Genomic DNA, 22,833 nt, shown 5'->3' on the forward strand with positions numbered 1-22,833 from the left:
ATCTCCACCCTAAAATCACCTGAAATAAACCCACTGTTAGAGGATACTTCATGAATGCTCCACCTGCCCATTGCAACTGGGGAAGCCATGATAACAAAATGAATTATTTCACAGAGAAAGCAAGATTTTGATGGTTAGAATTAAAAAACAATCCCCTCCCCTGATAATAATAATTGTGCAATAAGGCACCGACATATCAATATGAAGATATAAAGAATGAAAAGATACTGAATAGAGTGGTCAGCAAGAAATAGTTTCGTCTGCAAATATAGCAGATCGAAAGCTCTTCCTTCCCTCTCCCACCCATTAAATAAAGTTTTCCTAAAACATACAGTTTTAATCTCCAGTTGATTGAAAAAGTATAATCTTATCTTCAGCGCTGCCTTAGATTGTGTATGTGCACAAGTTTGGGGCTCAATAGCATTTTACTTCTCAAAAAATGCCTTTGCCCCAATGTTTGATAATCTGCTTTATCGCCTTGAACCAAACAAATCAAAACTTATAGCCTCTGCTATCTTTCCCTGACTCATAGCACCATGCCTCAAATACCCATTGGTTGGCTCACTTCCTGAATTTGCAGTTTAATTGTATTATCCTCTATTCCTAGTGCTTATAAACTGTGGAGGGAGGGGTTTTATTCGCCAGTAGGTTCATTGGAATTAGCCAACGCAGTATCTCTGATAAGCCTGGCAAATAAAACAAGTTTGTTGTAGTGATCGAGGTGCTGGCCAGGTAACCAAGAGACCTAGTTGCCAGGGTTCTAGTCCCGCCTTGGGCAAGCTAGCTGGCTGGGTAAGCTTGGGCCAATCACCAGGAGACTGTGAGTTCTAGTTCCGCCTTAGAAATGAAAGACAGCTGGACGATTTTGAGCAAGTCATCCCGGCTCAGCATAACTCACCTCGTAGAGTTGTAGTTGGGAAAAACAGAAGGAAGAAGGAGCATTAGATGTGTTCCCACCTGGAATAGCTATAAATTAAGAAATGAGGAATAAACATGGAGCCTCAGTGGTGCAGTGGTTAGAGTGCAGTACTGCAAGCTATTTCTGCTGATGACCAGCTGCCAGCAATTTGGCAAATCAAATCTCAGTAGGCTCAAGGTTGACTAAGTCTTCCATCCTTTCAAGGTGGGTGAAATGAGGATCCAGATTGTTGGGGCCAATATAAACAGCTTAGAGAGGGCTGTAAAGCACTGTGAAGCAGTATATAAGTCTATATGCTATAAATGCTATAATGCTATGAAACAAATAAATAAAATAAGTTGTAGAAAACGCTCTCTACATGGGACTACCTTTGAAGAGTGTTCAGAAACTTCAGATCGTGCAGAATGCAGCTGCGAGAGCAATCATGGGCTTTCCCAAATATGCCCATGTTACTCCAACACTCCGCAGTTTGCATTGGTTGCCGATCAGTTTCCAGTCACAATTCAAAGTGTTGGTCATCACCTGTAAAGCCCTTCATGGCACCGGACCAGGATATCTGCGAGACCGCCTTCTGCCCCACGAATCCCAGCGGCCGGTTAGGTCCCAAAGAGTTGGTCTTCTCCGGGTCCCGTCGACTAAACAATGTCGTCTGGCGGGACCCAGGGAAAGACCCTTCTCTGTGACGGCTCCGACCCTCTGGAATCAGCTCCCTCCAGAGATTAGAACTGCCCCCACCCTCCTTGCCTTTCGTAAACTCCTTAAAACCCACCTCTATCGTCAAGCGTGGGGGAACTGAGACATCTCCCCCTGCCTATGTAGTTTTTGTGCATGATATGACTATGTATGTTTTATATATTGGGGTTCCTTGCTTTTTAGACTTTTTTAAATGTACTATTGCTATTTTAGATTTTAATTATTAGATTTGTCATTATGTATTGTTTTTATCACTGTTGTGAGCTGCCCCGAGTCTACGGAGAGGGGCGGCATACAAATCTAAATAATAATAATAATAATAATAATAATAATAATAATAATAATAATAATAATAATAATAAAAATAAAAATAATAATATATGATGCCCTCTCTGACCTCATTTGCAGCGGTGGTGAATTTCACTTACTTTTGCTACCGGTTTGGGAAGGGGAGCGCATGGGTCTATGTGCACTTTCCACGTGTGCAATGCTTCTGCACATGTGCAGAGTGTTTTAGATGATGTCCAGGTGCCAGCACTACTACCAGTTCACCTGATCCAGGGGGAAGTGGTAGCAACCCACCACTGGTTTGCAGTAAAATGAATTGGTTCATTCAGCAAACCAGTATAGAAATGCTAAGGAAGCCAGAAATAGCCACAAGCATAAGAACATAAGAAGAGCCACGCTGAATTGGGCCAAAGCCCATCGAGTCCAACATTCTGCATTGGTTGCCGATCAGTTTCCAGTCACAATTCAAAGTGTTGGTTATGACCTATAAAGCCCTTCATGGCACCGGACCAGATTATCTTAAGGACCGCCTTCTGCTGCACCAATCCCAGTGACCAGTTAGGTCCCACAAAGTGGGCCTTCTCCAGGTCCCGTCAACTAAACAATGTCGCTTGGCAGGACCCAGGGGAAGAGCCTTCTCTGTGGCGGCCCCGGCCCTTTGGAACCAACTCCCCCCAGAGATTAGAATTGCCCCCACCCTCCTCATTCTTTCCCCCTAGGCCTTTACAATTTATGCATGGTATGTTTGTATCTATGTTTGGTTTTTATAATAAGGGTTTTTTTAGTTAATTTAGTATTGGATTGGATTGTTACATGCTGTTTTTATCATTGTTGTTAGCCGCCCCGAGTTTATGGAGAGGGTCGGCGTACAAATCCAATAAATAAATGAATGAATGAATGAATGAATGAATGAATGAATGAATGAATGAATGAATAAATACATACATACATAAACAAACAAACAAACAAACAAACAAACAAACAAATTCTGTGTCACACGGTGACCCACCAATTATACATGGGGATCTTGAGCAAAAAGAGAAAGCAAAACCCTCCCTTTCCCTTGACCCCAACAAAAGGTACCCAAGGGAATATTGCCTGCCTCAACCAACATAGAGGCAGCACTTGGACAAAGCAGACTTGTATGCAACAAGTATCAGGGCAAGGTTCTATTTAAAACCTGGTTGGGATAAACTACTGCACAAGGAAATCCACTTCACGAAGTCATGGTGTGGATATCATTAAGCCAGTGCTATCTGCACTCAGATGGAGGAAGGTGCTCAGTCCCCCTGGTTTTCTGCAGAAACAATGGAGAAAATCTGAAATATTGATGTGGGATGGGAAGACTCTTGAGAAGAAATTTCTGATTTTCTTATTATTTTTCCCCCAGATGATAATGAGGTTGATTACTGGGAAGACATCGTGGTTTTGATCAACTGGTGTAATAAAAACAGCCTGGTTTTAAAGGTAGGGAAAAACAAAAGAGATCATTGTCAGTTTCAGAGAAGGCAGACAGAGCTGTACACTTCTGTGTATTAACAATATGACTGTGGAGGTGGCTATTCATTCGATTTATTCAATTTTTTAAAATTTATTCATTATTTTAATGCTGTCCTTCTGCTTAGACTCAGGGCAGCTTTCAATCTGTTAGCAATAGCACTTTTTAACAGAGCCAGCATATTGCCCCCACAATCCGGGTCCTCATTTTACCCACCCCGGAAGGATGGGTAACTTTGAGCCCGTGATGAGATTTGAACTGCTGATCTGCAGATCCAGCAGTCAGCTTTAGTGGCCTGCAGTACTGCACTCTACCTGCTGCGCCACCTTGGCTCAGTAGTATGGTCAGTAGTATCAAGTTTCTGGGTGTGCAGCCAATGAGCATGTTAGCTTAGTTCATTGTTTCTCAACCTTGGCCGTTTGAAGATGTGTGGACTTCAACTCCCAGAATTCCCCAGCCAGCATTGCTGGCTGGGGAGTTCTGGGAGTTGAAGTCCACACATCTTCAAACGGCCAAGGTTGAGGAACACTGGCTTAGTTGCACAACAATGGGACACTGGTGAAATGGGCGCAGCGGTGTCAGCATTTTCTCTATTGCATAAGAAAAGCACATTTTCTTCCCACTGTCCTTATCACTTTCTTTTTTAAAAAAAATATTTTTTATTAAATTGCAAAGACAGACAAAACATACATTACATCTAACATTTAGTGGAGCAACAATCGCTCCTCTCAAAGTTGAAGTCATCTTTATATTTATAATAAGTAAAAAAAATTAAAATTAAAAATAAACTAACTTTATCATTATTTATTTATTTACTTAGATATATCAATTATAAGATAATAAGTAAAAACACATCTAAAATATTTAAAAATATATAGAAATTTTAAAATTATGACTTGGCATGAATTATGAAGAAAAAGAAATGGTAGAAGAGGAAAGAAGGAGTTTATCTTTATATTGTTAATAATCACTGTCTAATACAATATAACGACTAGGTACAAATATATTTAAAATAGTGTAAAAATAAGGTTATCTCTGTTTCTTTGTATCCCACCAGATAAATACCTTTTGCCAAACCTCATAATATTCTGATTCTTCTTGATTTTTCAACCTTCTCATCATCATGTCAAGCTCAGCGCATTCTAAGACTTTCTTAAATATATCAGTTTCTTTTTTCTTTTTTATAATTTTTTTATTAATTTTCATAAAATAGCCAAATAGACATACATACATTCAACATAAAAGGTGGGGATATATTTTCCCCGCTTATCTCAAAAGTATGAAGTTAAGTACATAAAAAATAATACATAATTGAATATATAATTGAATGTTAAAAAAAGATTTGTTAAACTTTTCATTAAAAAAAGTTCTTCTCATAATAATTCCTTGTATATAACCTAATTCTATTATATTTCAAAACCAAACTTAGTTTATCTAACGCTATTATAACCAAAACAATTTATACATTTGTATCTTAATATTCTATTGTTTTTTCTTATCTATCCATATATAAACTTTGTTCCATGTTTCGTTAAATTTCGTATCTTCTTGATCATTTAAGCGTCTTGTCATCATATCCATCTCGGCGCAGTCCAATATTTTTGTGATGACTTCTTCTTTGGGGATATCCTCCCCTTTCCAATTTTGCGCATATATAATCCTAGCCGCAGTTAAAATATGTATAATTAAATATAAAATTTCTTTCTTATAGATCTGATTTGTAATTCCTAATAGATAGAATTCCGGAGTAATTTCTATATCTTGTTTTACTATTTCTTTCATTATTTTCTCTATCATCTTCCAATACATTCTGGCTTTGCTACATGTCCACCATTGGTGATAATAAGACCCTATTTCAGTTAAATATATCAGTTTCTTTTGGGGTCTCAGAGTCTTTCCATTTTTGAGCAAAAGCTATCCTAGCTGCTACTAAAATGTGGATTATTAAATAATATGTGTCTTTTTTGTGTTTCTTATTTGAAATGCCTAATAAAAAAAATTCTGGTGTTTTCTTAATTTCTTGCTGGGTTATTTCTTTTAGCCATTTTTCTATTAAATTCCAGTATTCTTTTGCTTTTGGGCATGTCCACCAAACATGGTAGTACGTACCTATTTCTTCCTTACATTTCCAACAATTGGGTGACGCAGTTTGGAACATTTTTGAAATTCTATTAGGCGACAGATGCCATCTATAAAACATTTTGATTTAGAAACATAGAAACATAGAAACATAGAAGTGTGACGGCAGAAAAAGACCTCATGGTCCATCTAGTCTGCCCTTATACTATTTTCTGTATTTTATCTTAGGATGGATATATGTTTATCCCAGGCATGTTTAAATTCAGTTACTGTGGATTTATCTACCACATCTGCTGGAAGTTTGTTCCAAGGATCTACTACTCTTTCAGTAAAATAATATTTTCTCATGTTGCTTTTGATCTTTCCCCCAACTAACTTCAGATTGTGTCCCCTTGTTCTTGTGTTCACTTTCCTATTAAAAACACTTCCCTCCTGGACCTTATTTAACCCTTTAATATATTTAAATGTTTCGATCATGTCCCCCCTTTTCCTTCTGTCCTCCAGACTATACAGATTGAGTTCATGAAGTCTTTCCTGATACGTTTTATGCTTAAGACCTTCCACCATTCTTGTAGCCTGTCTTTGGACCCGTTCAATTTTGTCAATATCTTTTTGTAGGTGAGGTCTCCAGAACTGAACACAGTATTCCAAATGTGGTCTCACCAGCATTCTATATAGCGGGATCATAATCTCCCTCTTCCTGCTTGTTATACCTCTAGCTATGCAGTCAAGCATCCTACTTGCTTTCCCTACCGCCTGACTGCACTGTTCACCCATTTTGAAACTGTCAGAAATCACTACCCCTAAATCCTTTTCTTTTGAAGTATTTGCCAACACTGAACTGCCAATACAATACTCAGATTGAGGATTACTTTTCCCCAAGTGCATTATTTTACATTTGGAAACATTAAACTGCAGTTTCCATTGCTTAGACCATTTATCTAGTAAAGCTAAATCATTTACCATATTACAGACGCCTCCAGGAATATCAACCCTATTGCACACTTTAGAGTCATCAGCAAATAGGCAAATCTTCCCTACCAAACCTTCCCCTATGTCACTCACAAATATATTAAAAAGAATAGGACCCAGAACAGATCCTTGTGGCACACCGCTTGTAACCTGACTCTGCTCAGAATACTCGCCATTAACAATAACTCTCTGATGTCTACGCTTCAGCCAGCTGCAAATCCATTGAACTATCCAGGGATTAAGTCCAATCTTCACTAATTTATCTATCAGCTCTTTATGTGGAACCGTATCAAAGGCTTTGCTGAAGTCCAGGTAGGCAATATCCACGGCACCACCTTCATCCAACACCTTTGTGACATAGTCAAAGAAATCAATGAGAGTAGTCTGACATGATTTGCCTTCAGTAAAGCCATGCTGATTTGGGTCTAATAAGTTATTGTTTTTTAGGTGCTGATTTATCCTCTTTTTGAGTAGAGTCTCCATCATTTTAACTACAACTGATGTCAAGCTAACTGGCCTGTAGTTACCAGCTTCTTCTCTACTGCCCTTCTTGTGAATAGGCACAACACTGGCCATTCTCCAATCCTCGGGAACTTCTCCTGTTAACAAGGATTGGTTAAACAAATCAGTCAGGGGGGTAGCAATGACAGATCTGAGTTCTTTAAGAACTCTGGGGTGGATGCCATCTGGACCCATTGCCTTATTTATCTTTAATCGTTCAAGTTCTTCTAAGACATCGGCTTCTAAGATCACTGGAGCTGAATCCGTACAGCTGGAAGCAATGCTATATCTCTCTATAGTATTATTTTGTAAGGTGTCTTTTGAGAAAACTGAACAGAAGTAGCTATTGAAATGGTCAGCGATCTCCTTATTCCCATTAATGCATGTATTATTCCCGGTACTAAGCTTCGTGATGCCGCAGTTTTTCTTCTTCTTATCATTAATATATCTGAAGAAGGTTTTATCCCCCTTCTTTACAGATTTGGCAATTTCTTCCTCTTTTGAGGCTTTAGCAGCATATATTATCTGTTTCGCCTCCTTCTGTCTCATTTTATATACCTCCCTATCAGCTATACTTCCAGACTCTTTATACCTCCTATAGGCAGCCTTTTTTTCATTGACTATAGCCCTTACATCATTGCTAAACCATAGCGGTTTCTTCTTCCTTTTACCTTTAGTTATTTGTCTTACATACAGTCCAGTGGCTTTTAAGATGGCCTTTTTTAATACAGTCCACTGGATGCTCGCTCCTGCCATTTTATCCCTCCCCTTTAATTCATTATCTAAATATTCTCCCATTGCATTAAAATTTGTTTTTCTGTCATTTGATTTTCTTTAAAAGAAGTTGACCTTGTTATTTTCCAGTTATGTGTTCATACCTTTTCCCAAGTATTTAAGTCTATCTCTTTGTTTAAGTTTCTACACCAGCTTATCATATTGCCCTTTAATGGCCATTCTATATTTTTACAATTAATTAAAAATTTATATATTTTTCCAATTAACTTCTTTTGATTTGTTGTTAATAATTTACCTAAAATGTTATTGTCCTTTCTAAGTATATATGTTGTTTTATCTTTCTGAAACCTAGACTTTATCTGTGTATATTGCCACCAATCTATAATAATACCTGTCTCCAGCAATTCCTGTTTCGTTTTTAAATTCCACTGATTATCTGCTAATTTCCAGATCTTGCCTTCTTGTATTAAGTTTGGGTGGGTTATCACTTTCAATAGGGGGACAATTGAAAGCATCCTGTTATATTGTATTACAGTGTTGTTTTGGACAGGAAGGTTGTGCAGAAAGTGGTGAGGATGACAGAAAAGATTATTGGAAGTTCACTGTCCTTCTATCCAGTTCATGGCACATGAGCCATGCTTGACCAGGGTCTGCAATATTGTCTGGAACATTACACATCTTCTCTGGGACCGGTTTTCTTTCTTACCTTCTTGGACAGTGATGGCAAACCTATGGCATGGGTACCACAGGTGGCACATGGAGCCATATCTGTTGGCATGTGAGCCTTTGCCCTAGCTGAGCTCCAATGTGCATGTATGTGCCGGCTAGCTGATTTGTGGCTCACACAGAGGCTCTGGGGAGATGGGGAGGCATTTTTACTCTCTCCGGCTTCAGGGAAGCCTGTGGAGGGTGAAACACGAGCCTACTGGGCCCACCAGAAGTTGGGAAATATTGTAGTTAGCTCTGGTCCAGCTCCTGCCCCAAGGACTGTGGATGTGGGGGAGACATACACAGGCTGCAGGCCTGTTTTTCCCCCGGTGGAATTTGCTGATGAAGGCTCCTCTGACCAAGAAGTCATGAGTGACAGGGAGGAGGAGAGTGTGGCAGATAGCTCAGAAGGAGATAAATTATCTAGTTCCTCCTTGGATTCAGAACAAGAGTTAATGATACAGCCACGCATGTGGAGAGCGATGCATAGGCAACAACAACTGAGAGATTATTATCAAAGAAAATGAGGCCACCTGTGGTTGGGTGGGGCTGTGGTAATTAGTGAGGCTGCTATAAAGAGCAGCCTGTGGGTTCGGCTATTGTGGAGGATTATCTGATCGTTGTGTTTCGTGACTGCTTTACTGACTCTAGGAAGGGAAGGAAGCTGTTTTCGTCCTCGCCAGGCATTGAATTATGGGTGTAGGCACTTGGGCATGCACAACAGCGTGCATGAACATTCTTCTGGCACCCAAGGAACAAAAGGTTTGCCATCACTGTTCTAGGAGGAGGCTTTGCAGTATCTGATATATGTGGGTGTATGTACACACACACACATTCTATTCCTTTCCTTTGTCACCTTGACATGCCAATTCATGTCATTCTCTCCCTGGGATTCAGTTTCAGGTTATTTTTTTTGTTTTTATCACTCGGTGATACTGTTTTATGAGCAATAAACACTGGTTTATTATTCAGCATTTTATTTGCTCACACTTTCACACCATCCCATCAAGCCAGAGCCAAGGAATAAACAAAGGAGAGAACAAAAGTGATGGATCTATTTATTTATTTATTGTTATTATTTTATTTATTTATTTTGTCCAATACACAATGAGGGTTTTAGTGGGTGTGTGTGTGTATATATATATATATATACACACACACAAAGTGAAATACATGATGAAGGTTATAGAGGAGATACTCATAGTAAAATATATCTAAGAAAGAATAGAAAAGAAGATATAGTAATAGAACATATCAATGAAAGAATAGAAGAAGAGATATAGGAATAGAAGAAAGGTATAGGAGATATAGGAGAGCAATAGGACAGGGGACGGAAGGCACTCTAGTGCACTTGTACTCGCCCCTTACTGACCTCTTAGGAATCTGGATATGTCAACCATAGACAATCTAAGGGTAAAGTGTTGGGGGTTGGGGGATGACACTATGGAGTCCGGCAATGAGTTCCACGCTTCGACAAAGTCATATTTTTTACAGTCAAGTTTGGAGCGGTTAATATTAAGTTTAAATCTGTTGTGTGCTCTTGTGTTGTTGTGGTTGAAGCTGAAGTAGTCGCTGACAGGCAGGACGTTGCAGCATATGATCTTGTGGGCAATACATAGATCATGTTTAAGGCGTCTTAGTTCTAGGCTTTCTAGGCCCAGGATTGAAAGTCTAGTCTTGTAGGGTATTCTGTTTCAAGTGGAGGAGTGAAGGATTCTTCTGGTGAACTATCCAGATCACAACTGAATTCTCTGACCAGAGGCAAACATTTCTCCCAGGTTTCAGCTGGAGAAGGTAGGGACAGTACCTGGGGATTTTTGATATGTGTAAACTATGCTAAAATGAACCTTTGCATTTTTCTCTAACAGTTGAAGGATAAGAGTTCAATAGCAATCCTGTTCAAGCATTAGCCTTTTAGCTAATTATATGTACACACCTAGGAAATGTGTGCTGAAGTCCAGACTTGAAGAGAATATTATCTAGAATGCACATGGGGAGCATGTTACACCACTCAAAAATCATTTACAGCTGCATTGTTGTCTGTCTCAGCCTTCCCAGGTGAACTAGAGAGGAGAGATAACCAGATGAAATAATTCTACTTTATTGTAAAGCTACATTAACAGAACCTTGTCTGAAAATACAAATGCCCTGATGTCTGTTTTGCAGCCTGAGAAGTTAGGCAGGTTACTTTCTGAATATAAGCAATGACCAGACAGAGGTGGAGGGTGGGGTCAAATGCATCAGAAAGAGACATATGTCCAGCCTTTCCCCCGCCCCAAAGTCCATTGACTCAGAATAGAATAGAATAGGATAGAATGGAATGGAATGGAATGGAATAGAATAGAATAGAATAGAATAGAATAGAATAGAATAGATAATTTTATTGTCCAAGTGTGATTGGACCCACAAGGAATTTGTCTTGGTGCATATGCTCCTCAGTGTACACAAATGAAAAGACAAGTTCTGGCTACAAATAAGCCATCAAATCATGTTAGGAACCAGTCAATATAAATTGTAAGGTTACAAGCAACAAAGTTACAGTCATACAGCCATTTGTGGGAAGAGATTGGTGATGAGAACAGTGAGAAGATTAATAGTAGTGTAGACGTAGTAAATAGTGTGACAGTGTTCAGGGAAATATTTGTTACGTCATCATGCCTCACAAGGACAATGTGAGTCCTAATATGTGTTGTGTAACAGGAATTCCCAACCCCAGTTCATGGACTGGCACCAGGCCATGGTATGCCAGAAACCACGCCACACAAAGAAGTGAAGATCCGGCTCCTTATAAGGAGGCACTTGTGCACCCCCTCCTCAAGAAGCCTTCCCTGGACCTAGCCATGCTTAATAACTACCGTCCAGTCTCCAACCTTCCCTTTATAGGGAAGGTTGTCGAGAAGGTGGTGGCACTCCAACTCCAACGGTCCTTGGAAAAGCCAATTATCTAGGTCCTCAACAGTCTGGATTCAGGCCCAGCTACAGTACGGAAACTGCTTTGGTCGCGTTGATGGATGATCTCTGGCAGGCCCGGGACAGGGGCTTGTCTTCTGTCCTGGTGCTTCTTGACCTCTCAGCGGCTTTCAATACCATCGACCATGGTATCCTTCTGCGCCGGCTGGAGGGGCTGGGAGTAGGAGGCACTGTTCTCCAGTGGTTCTCCTCCTACCTCTCCGGTCGGTCGCAGTCGGTGTTAGTGGGAGGTCAGAGGTAGACCTCTAGGTCTCTCCCTTGTGGGGTGCCTCAGGGGTCCGTCCACTCCCCCATGCTATTTAATATCTACATGAAACCACTAGGTGAGATTATCCAAGGACATGGGGTGAGGTATCATCAACATGCCGATGATACCCAGTTATACATCTCCACCCCATGTCCAGTCAACGAAGCAGTGGAAGTGATGTGCTGGTGCCTGGAGGCTGTTGGGGCCTGGGTGGGTGTCAACAAACTCAAACTCAACCCAGACAAGATGGAGTGGCTGTGGGTCTTGCCTCCCAAGGACAATTCCATCTGTCCGTCCATTACTCAGAGAGGGTTCACAACTTGGACATCCTCCTCGATCCACAGCTGATATTGGAACATCATCTTTCGGCTGTGGCGAGGAGGGCGTTTGCCCAGGTTCGCCTGGTGCACCAGTTGCGGCCCTATTTGGACAGGGAGTCACTGCTCACAGTCGCTCATGCCCTCATCACCTCGAGGTTCGATTACTGCAATGCTCTCTACCTGGGGCTACCTCTGAAAAGTGTTTGGAAACTTCAGATCATGCAGAACACGGCCGTGAGAGCCATCGTGGAGCTTCCTAGATTCGCCCATGTTTCTGCAACACTCCGTGGCCTGCATTGGCTGCCGATCAGTTTCTGGTCACAATTCAAAGTGTTGGTTATGATCTTTAAAGCCCTGTATGGCATTGGACCAGAGTACCTCCGGAACCACCTGCTACCGCACAAATCCCAGTGACTGATAAGGTCCCACAGAGTTGGCCTTCTCCGGGTCCTGTCGACCAAACAATGTTGTTTGGCGGGCCCCAGGGGAAGAGCCTTCTCTGTGGCAGCCCCAGCCCTCTGGAATCAACTCCCCCCGGAGATTAGAACTGCCCCCACACTCCTTGTCTTTCGTAAATTACTCAAGACCCATCTATACCGCCAGGCATGGGGGAGTTGAGACACCTTTCCCCCAGGCTTTTTTATATTTATCTACGGGTATGTATATGTTGTTTGCTTTTTAAAATATGATCAGGTTTTACGTGCTTTTTAATATTAGATTTGTTTTCGCTGGAATATTGTTTTTATTATTGTTGTGAGCCGCCCCGAGTCTTCGGAGAGGGGCTGCATACAAATCTAATAAATTGAATTGAATTGAATTGAATTAAATCTGTAGGATGCAGGCACTGTGTGAAACCTTGCCCCTTCTGGTCTGCAGAAAAATCTCTACATGGAACTGGTCCAGGGGTGGGCTACTGCCTGAACGGAGGGGGAACTCAGTGGGGTAGCGAAAATGGAGCTCCACCCCAGAGCACCCAATTTGTACTGAAAGATGTTGAAAGAAAATGCATAAGCCACGCCCACAGTGTGGTAGTAAAAGGTTTTGTAGCCCTTCACTGAACTGGTCCCTGATGCCCAAAAGGTTGGGGAGGGGCACTGTTGTACAAGAACATGTCCTTTTAGTTCTTGTATCTTAAATGGCTGGCTTCTGACCAGCATAAAGAAGTAATTCATTTGTAGCATAATTACGAGCCATGGTGCTGCAGTGGTTAGAATGCAGTACTGCAGGCTGCGTCTGCTGACTGCCGGCTGACTGCAATTTGGTAGTTTGAATCTCACCAGGCTTAAGGTTGACTCAGCCTTCCATCCGTCCAAGAGGGGTAAAACGAAGAGCCAGATTGTTGGGGGCAATATTTTGACTCTGTAAACCGTTTACACTAAAACACTGTGAAACAGTATGTAAGTCTAAGTGCTATGTCTGTTGAGAGCCATCCTGGTGATAGTTGTTACAAGGATGTGCTGAAGGTGTGCAGTTCTTCCCAAAGACGAACTGAAGAAGTTTCTTGGATGAGAAGCAAAGCATCTTCAAGGAAAAAAAACAACAAAGAAAGTCCAGTTGCCTCTTGAAAAAGTACCTGTAATGACCAGGTTGTGGGAACATCCAAACACCAATCCATATAGTCATATTCATATGATGCTTATTTTATATCAGTGGTTCTCAACCTTTCTAATGCTGCGACCCCTTAATACAATTCCTCATGTTGTGGTGACCCCCAACCCTAAGTCTAGCGCCAATTCTCCCAACAGAGCTTGAAACTGATTGATAGGAAGGTCAGAGGGACACTCCCACTGTAAACACCTGATTGGTTAGATTGTAAAAATATGTTCCAAAGTGCCAGAATAGAAGCTTTTTTTAAGACTGTGGGAAATCTTTGGTGACCACCATGAAACATATTGTCTCTCCTAGATCTCATATATTGTATCCACTATTCTTCTATTCTATTCTTCTTATACTACTTTCATAATATCCTTCTATTCTTTAATTGATATATTCTATTTCTAAATTTTCACTTCTATTTTTTCTCTAATATATTTTACTCAAGTATAACCTCTATAACCTTCATTGTGTATTATTGTGCATTGGACTAACTAACTAACTGAATGAATGAATGAACGAACGAACGAACAAACAAACAAACAAACAAACAAACAAACAAACAAATAAAAGCAGTCATTCAACCCCCAAGGGAGTCCCGACTCCCAGCCACTGTTTTATATCATCATCATCATCAGTATCATCATCATCATCATCATCCTTCCCTGATTTGACAGGCATTCAAGCAATGCCTTAGAGAGCACACAATATGAACCGCTTAGAGAGGGTTGTAAAAGCACTGTGAATATAAGTGCTATTGCTATTTGGCCACAGCACCAACTGGGGATTGGATGTGCCACTCTTAGGAAAAGAAGATTCCAGCCCGTTTGTCACTGTTTTACCCCAAAAGAATAAAAGTTAAGGGGCCAAGCCACAGCAGCCACAAAGGAAAGTAGAATTGCCCTTTAATAATTCCTCCAATTGCAGTTTCCTCGCTGGAGCCTCATTCATGCATTGCTCCGCCAGTCTCCCATTTTCTCCCCACAGGATTTATGAGCTGCTCAAAAGTCCACTGCAATAAATTACACAACACAGAAGCCAAAATCTGTCCCCTGATCTGGTTCCAACCATTCCCAAGTAATGCACAAATAATGAGCCTTCTATCTAACGTAAGCAAAAGGAGTTTATGGTACAGTTCATTGTGGTTACTTGCACAATAACCTTTAAATGTTTGTAAGGGTGGCTTGAGGTTCTTGGCCAACTTTGTGTAGTTTAACTCTGATCTTGCTTTTCAAAGATTTTTCTTCCCACTATGCTCCTCAAATATTTTGCCTAATGACTTTTAATCCTTTGCATTTATTTGCTACTTAATTTAGTTAACTCTGTTTTACTTTGCTCCATAGTTCCTTTTCTGGAATAAACCTCTTCTAGAGAGGAAAATAGGTTTATACAGCAGCATCTCACTTCAGATCTTGAGACTCTAGACGTGGTTCTCAACCTGGGGTCAGGACCCCTTGGGAGGTTGAACGACCATTTCACAGGGGTCGCCTAAGACTATGGTCTTAGGAACTAAATCTTCTATTCTGGTTCCTTGGAACATATTTTTACAATCAACTAATCCAGTGTTTACAGTGGGGGTGTCCCTCTGACCTTAGTAGTTGTAAATTGTCTAACTGCAGTCAAGTACGGTGGAGTAAGTTGTTTTGTTGCAAGAGGAGGAGTGAAGGACTTTTCTTGTGAAATATTTCTGGACTCTCTCAATTGTATTTATGTCTGATATACAATGCGGGTTCCATACAGGTGAACTATATTTTAGAATTGGTCTTACAAAAGTTTTGTAGCAGGTCAATGTTTTTGGAAAAGAAGCTATGTAAGATTAGATTAACAACTCTTAATACTTTTTTGGCAATGTTGTTACAGTGACCTCTGGCACTTAGGTCATTGGATATGAGTACTCCAAGTTCTTTGACAGAGTGAGGGTCATCTACAAGTTCATTTCCACCAAGTTTGTATTTTGTTTTCTGATTCTTTTTGCCAATGTGGAAGATAGAGCTTTTCTTAGCAAAGTTTGGGTAAGGAAACATCTGCAAGAAAGCATGCAAACTCAGAGAGCAGAGAGGACCGCTCATTTCAACTCTGAGCTACAAATAGTCTTCTTTATTGGTAATATTATCTGCAACTTCCATCTGCCGTTCAGGGACTGCAAGTGGAAGATAATTGATCTTGGCAGCTTGAAAAGAATTGCAAACTGGTGCACCTTGAATGCAGTTTTTACAATGCCTGACACTGCTTTATAATATTGTTTTTTTCCTGTATCCGGGAAGTAATTATGTAATTTAATACTGCTCTAATCTAACAAGGCAGTTGTGTTTATTATTGCTAAGTCCAGAATAGAAATCTGATAGGGCCATAAGACTTATGAGCCATTGCTTTGATCAGGCTGTCTCTTCCTTACTGGAATGCAGGACATTCCAAGAAATAAGATCCTGGCCCAAAATCAGAGATAGCCAGATTTTTTTTCCTGATGACCTCGGGTTCTTTACTCTTTCACTGTAGCAGCTTCCAAAATGTATGGTCACCATTTAATAATATCAACTTTATCTCAGTTTAGTAATGTACAGCAAAATGAATGATGGAAGATGGATGGATTAATGTACCCCCATAGGTTTCATGGGAAATGCAATTTATTTTTTTCTGAGCTACTAAGAATGGGGAGGGGAAGGAGAGAAGAAGAATATGGAATAATTAAATTTGCTATGGGCTGTTTTTAAAAATTCAATTCCACTTGGAAATTTTCCATTTACCTTTCCAATTTAAATTAATCAAGAAGCACAGAGGTCATAGGTCCCTATTCTTTGAAAAGGTTCACTGGCAATTGAACGCTGTTTTCACAATACCTGAACTTTTGTGCAATTTACTCTGTGACCAGCCCTTCTTACATTTCCTTCTTAGCACTGAGAAAAACAATACTTGTAATTCCTAACAATGTAAACGCTTCTCTTTCTTTCTTTCTTTCTTTCTTTCTTTCTTTCTTTCTTTCTTTCTTCCTTCCTTCCTTCCTTCCTTTCTTTCTCTTTCTCTCTTTCTTTCTCACTTTCTTTCTCTCTTTTTTCTTTCTTGAAAGTGAAAGTTTTTCACATTATTATGTTTGCCATCCTCATGGGAGTGGACTTTTCTCTTTGCAAGCATGTCTTAGATGTGAAATCTAACCTGTTTGATAAAGACAAAAGTAAACATTTTTCTTAATTACCTTCCTTTAATAAAGTTGAGGGTTCACTTTTTATCAACAAACCAAGTACTTTCTCTTTTTGTATCTACGATATAAAGTAGCATCGCAACTTCTTTGCCTTAAGTTTCACTCCTAATGATTTCATGGACACAGTTGGCTATTTTTCTTGACCAAGGTAGTAATCCTCACTTAACAGCTATCTTGTTTTTGCCATCTTGCATATACCTACTTACACACTAGAGAAACCGACAGAAGAGAACCTATGGAGCTCCAGGATGAAATGTCTAAGAACTTAAAATGGTTGAAATTAATTTATGGATAAGTGAAGAAACCTTTTTTTTTTACTTCATGTTCTCATGAATAGCAAACCAAAATCTGTTCTTTGTAATTTTTTTAATTTGCCTTTCTGATCATTAGACAAAAATATTTTACTTTGATGTAAAGAAAAGACATTTTCTTTCCTTTTTTTCATTTTAATTATTTAATTTATTTATTTAGTTTCACAATACTTGTTCCAAAAGAAGTATTAGTGTATTAGTCACAAACACCCACATAGGACTATGTCATTGTATTTTTTTGTAGGTCATATTATGCGTTTACCGTTTGTCTCAATGCCTTAACATTCCCTGCTCCGACTGAGATCACTTGACCTCAACGCTTCAAATGCTTCATGTCTTTTCATGTCTTCTTTTGTTTTATGGACACACTGCACACTGACTGGGGGAAGAAAATATGTAGTTTTAGTATGTTTGTATCTGCATCAGTGGTGAGTTGCTACCAATTTGCTCCAGTTTAGGTGAACCAGTAGCAGCGGTGGAGGAAAGTTCCACCCAGTCACACAGATATCGCACAGATGATCTATGCATGCGCAGAAGATTTATTTTATTTTATTTTATTTTATTTTATTTTATTTTATTTTATTTTATTTTATTTTATTTTATTTTATTTTATTTTATTTTATTTTATTTTATTTTATTTTATTTTATTTTATTTTATTTTATTTTATTTTATTTTATTTTATTTTATTTTATTTTATTTTATTTTATTTTATTTTATTTCATTTCATTTCATTTCATTTCATTTCATATTTTTTATTTTATTTTATTTTATTTTATTTTATTTTATTTTATTTTATTTTATTTTATTTTATTTTATTTTATTTTATTTTATTTTATTTTATTTTATTTTATTTTATTTTATTTTATTTTATTTTATTTTATTTTATTTTATTATTTTATTTTATTTTATTTTTTATTTTATTTTATTTTATTTTATTTTATTTTATTTTATTTTATTTTTATTTTTTATTTTTTTTTATTTTTTTTATTTTATTTTATTTTATTTTATTTTATTTTATTTTATTTTATTTTATTTTATTTTATTTTATTTTATTTTATTTTATTTTATTTTATTTTATTTTATTTTATTTTATTTTATTTTATTTTATTTTATTTTATTTTATTTTATTTTATTTTATTTTATTTTATTTTATTTTATTTTATTTTATTTTATTTTATTTTATTTTATTTTATTTTATTTTATTTTATTTTATTTTATTTTATTTTATTTTATTTTATTTTATTTTATTTTATTTTATTTTATTTTATTTGACTTGTATGCCGCCCCTCTCACAAAATACAATACAAAAACAATACGTATACAAATCTAATAGTTAAAAACTATAAGCTAAAATCCCATTAACTTAAAAAACAGACAATTTACTCAACACTTCATGGTCAGAAAGCGGGGGGGGCATATACTAGTTGCCCCATGCCTGGCGACATAGATGGGTCTTAAAACTCTTGCGAAAGGTGAGGAGGGTGGGGGCAATATGAATCTCCGGGGGGAGTTGATTCCAGAGGGATGGGGCCACCACAGAGAAGGCTCTTCCCCTAGGCCCTGCCAGACAACATTGTTTGGTTGACGGGACATGGAAAAGGCCAACTCTGTGGGACCTGATTGGCCCCTGGGGTTTGTGCAGCAGAAGGTGGTCCAATAAGTATTCTACTCCAATGCCATGTAGGGCTTTATAGGTCATTGCCAATACTTTGAATTGTGTACGGAAACCAATCATCAGCCAGTGCAGGCCGCGGAGTGTTGGAGAAACATGGGTGTATCTGGGAAGACCCATAACTGCTTGCGCAGTCACATTTTGCACAATTTGAAGTTTTCAAACACTCTTTAGAGGTAGCCCCATGTAGAGGTTCTGGGCATGTGCAGAAGCACTGTGCATGAGTAAAGCAAGCACATGCGCACTTTTGTGCTCACAGTTCTGAACTGGTAACAAAGGTAAATGACACCCACTACTGACCTGTATGTAGCATTATATAGTGTTCAACCAGGGTATTCCTCTGTATTGAACTCCAAAAGAACCTGGAGCCAGACACAAAATCTTGCCACACACCAACCTTGTGAGGCTTTGCACACTTTTGTCAATGCTTGCCTTCTGAAATGTACTCAAAAGTGAAGAAGCTATAATTACACATTGGGAATTGGAGATTCTAATTAAATTGCTACTTAAGAGGACTAAAATAGTTGATGAAGTAGATTGGGTCAGCCTATTGCCTGTCTGCTATTCTCTTATCAGTTCACTTGTATGTAATTGAGTCAAATACCTGAAGAGTAAAATCAGATTGTTTACCTCTTATTTCACCTTCATTGTGATAAACTCAATGTTTGCAATCAACATTAAAATTCTATGTCAATAATTATAGTATTTACTTTGGCTCTCTTATGGAAGGCTTTCTCTCTCTCTCTCTCTCTCTCTCTCTCTCTCTCTCTCTCTCTCTCTCTCCAAAATTAATCCCCGGATTTTCTAAAATGGAAGATATAGTCTTCCATTTAAAAAAAATCTATCGTTTGTGTGTGTGTCTGTATGTGTGTGTGTGTGTAGACTCTATAGAAAGAGACTATATACAGTAGATAGAGAGATAGAGAGATAGAGAGATAGAGAGATAGAGAGATAGAGAGATAGAGATAGAGAGATAGAGAGATAGAGAGATAGAGAGATAGAGAGATAGAGAGATAGAGAGATAGAGAGATAGAGAGATAGAGAGATAGAGAGATAGAGAGATAGAGAGATAGAGAGATAGAGAGATAGAGATAGAGAGATAGAGAGATAGAGAGATAGAGAGATAGAGAGATAGAGAGATAGAGAGATAGAGAGATAGAGAGAGAGAGAGAGAGAGAGAGAGATAGAGAGATAGAGAGATAGAGAGATAGAGAGATAGAGATTTCTTTATATATATAGCCTTACATTTTAGAAAATCCAGTGATTTTCTCTATCATCTGTCCATCTGTCCATCTGTCCATCTATCCATCTATCCATCTATCCATCTATCCATCTATCCATCTATCCATCTACCCATCTACCCATCTACCCATCTACCCATCTACCCATCCATCCATCCATCCATCTATCATTTATCTACCTGCCTACCTAACCTACCTATCTAACAACCATATTTTTTGAGTATAAGATGCACCGCCCCCCGCCCCCAAAAAGAGGCTGAAAATTTGGGTGCATCTTATTTCCAAATGTAGGTTCTTTTAACCTTTCCCCCCAGCCCTAATGAGATGCCAGCGATCTTCCCGGCTTCAGGATTTTTTCATTGCTACTCTGAAGGTTTTTTCTCCCCTAGCCCTAAGTCTTTGCAGGCTTGTTTTCTTTGCTACTCCCTCCGAAAAAGCTTCTTTTTTCTACCCTAACCAGGGGATAAAATGATGTGCTGAAGCTGACCGGACTAAGGATGCTAGCCAGATGAATACCTGGTAGATAGATCCCCCCCCCCTATTTTCCTCCCCAAAAACTAAGGTTCATCTTATACTCTGGTGTGTCTTATACTCCAAAAAATACAGTATCCATCTATTCATCCATGCATCCACCCACCCACCCACCCACTCACTCACCCACCCATCCATCTATCTCTAGATTTTCTAGAACGTGTTATCCATCTAAATTTGAGAAGGGCAGGAGAATAGTTTGGTAAGAAATTGATAATCCTGTTTTCTAAACAACATCAAAAGGGAGCAAATGGGACTTTCCCACTTTGAATCAGTTACAACTAGAAAGAGGAACTGGAATACTCTAGGGGTTTTTTTTACTGTGTTTTTTTAGCTTGAATGTAAAGGAATTCCAAAGCACACTGATTTGAAGCTCTTTGATCTCAAGGAAAAGTAACCTAATAACCTAATAACCCAGTTTAGTCTCTCAGTTTAAGATACCTTGTCTTTCGTAAACTACTCAAGACTCACTTATACCGCCAGGCATGGGGGAGTTGAGACACCTTTCCCCCAGGCTTTTTTATACTTTGTTTTATGTTTCGTATGAATGTGTTGTTTGGTTTTTTAAAATAATGATAGGGTTTTATATGTTTTTTAATATTAGATTTGTTCCACTACTATATTGTTTTTATTACTGTTGTGAGCCGCCCCGAGTCTTCAGAGAGGGGTCGCATACAAATCTAATTAATAATAATAATAATAATAATAATAATAATAATAATAATAATAATAATAATAACTGCAGTTTAATGTTTTCAAATGTAAAATAATGCACTTGGGGAAAAAGAATCCTCAATCTGAGTATTGCATTGGGAGTTCTGTGTTAGCAAAAACTTCAGAAGAGAAGGATTTAAGGGTAGTAGGGTGCTTGGCTGCATAGCTAGAGGTATAACAAGCAGGAAGAGGGAGATTGTGATCCCCTTATATAGAGCACTGGTGAGACCACATTTGGAATACTGTGTTCAGTTCTGGAGACCTCACCTACAAAAAGATATTGACAAAATTGAACGGGTCCAAAGACGGGCTAAAAGAATGGTGGAAGGTCTTAAGCATAAAACGTATAAGGAAAGACTTAATGAACTCAATCTGTATAGTCTGGAGGACAGAAGGAAAAGGGGGGACATGATCGAAACATTTAAATCTGTTAAAGGGTTAAATAAGGTTCAGGAGGGAAGTGTTTTTAATAGGAATGTGAACACAAGAACAAGGGGACACAATCTGAAGTTAGTTGGGGGAATGATCAAAGGCAACATGAGAAAATATTATTTTACTGAAAGAGTAGTAGATCCTTGGAACAAACTTCCAGCAGACATGGTTGGTAAATCCACAGTAACTGAATTTAAACATGCCTGGGATAAATATATATCCATTGTAAGATAAAATACAGGAAATAGTATAAGAGCAAACTAGATGGACCACGAGGTCTTTTTCTGCCGTCAGTCTTCTATGTTTCTATGTTTCTATAATAAATTTTTCAAGTCCTATCAAGGACTAGAATCCTGAGACAGAACCAGAATCATAGTTAAAGAAGAGCCAAGAATTTCTAGAGGTGGGCCCACAGGTTCTGGAGATCCACTAAGCTACTCCAGGATAAAACAAGTCCATTAGAGACATTTTTGCCTTTCCTCGTGTAAACATTTCTCCTGAATAGATCCTTAATGTTATTGGCAGCCAAATTACAAGGCTATGTTCTCTCAACATGTTTAAACAGCACAGTTATAAATCTACATCAGAGGTAGGTTCCTACCAGTTCTAACCAGTTCTTTAGAACCATTAGTAACTGGTGAGGGTTACAAGGGTGGTGTTGGTATTTGTGCACTCATGTGTGGAGGGAGGGCATTGCATTATGGGTATGGGTACGTGTGCCCTTTTGGCACTCGAGCAAAAAAAGGTTCCCCATCACTGGTATAGGACCTCCTGTTTGGGCTGCAAAAGAAGACCTCCAAGTTCTTCTAAAGACTAGAAGACTTCCAGGTTCTTCCAGTTCTGTTCTGATTGATTGAAAGCAAAGCATGTTCTTTGCCTACCGAAGAGCAAGCTACTGACCTCAGACTGAAGCTTACTCCCTTGTTTGCTTAATCCCCTCTCTCAAATATCTGAACAAAAAAGCACAATATGATTTTCACAATTTCCTTGTTTCCCAGACAATTTGGCAGCAAAAACCACCCTCCGAGATGGGCTGTTTGCTCCTTAAGCATGGCATGCATGCCAGGAAACCGGCAGAATGTTTGGCAATGGTGCCACTGATCCAAACAAGGAAAAGAGAGATACGCCCTCTGCAAAGGACTTCTGACCTCTATTCCTCCTGTGTTTTCAGTTGTGCTAATTTGTTGCTAGACTCATTTTGCTAACTTTGCA

The 22,833-nt window shown here is 38.8% G+C and overlaps 1 long non-coding RNA gene across 1 annotated transcript; it reads left to right on the top strand.

Annotated features, from left to right (window-relative positions):
- The first annotated feature begins 923 nt into the window (after positions 1 to 923).
- On the top strand, positions 924 to 22,833 carry LOC139174297 (uncharacterized). The gene is made up of 3 exons (XR_011560344.1): positions 924 to 1,123; positions 3,291 to 3,367; positions 22,620 to 22,833. It is a non-coding gene; the product is annotated as an uncharacterized lncRNA (long non-coding RNA).

This window comes from Erythrolamprus reginae, chromosome 11, assembly GCF_031021105.1.
Source record: "Erythrolamprus reginae isolate rEryReg1 chromosome 11, rEryReg1.hap1, whole genome shotgun sequence".
Classification (NCBI taxonomy): domain Eukaryota; kingdom Metazoa; phylum Chordata; class Lepidosauria; order Squamata; family Dipsadidae; genus Erythrolamprus; species Erythrolamprus reginae.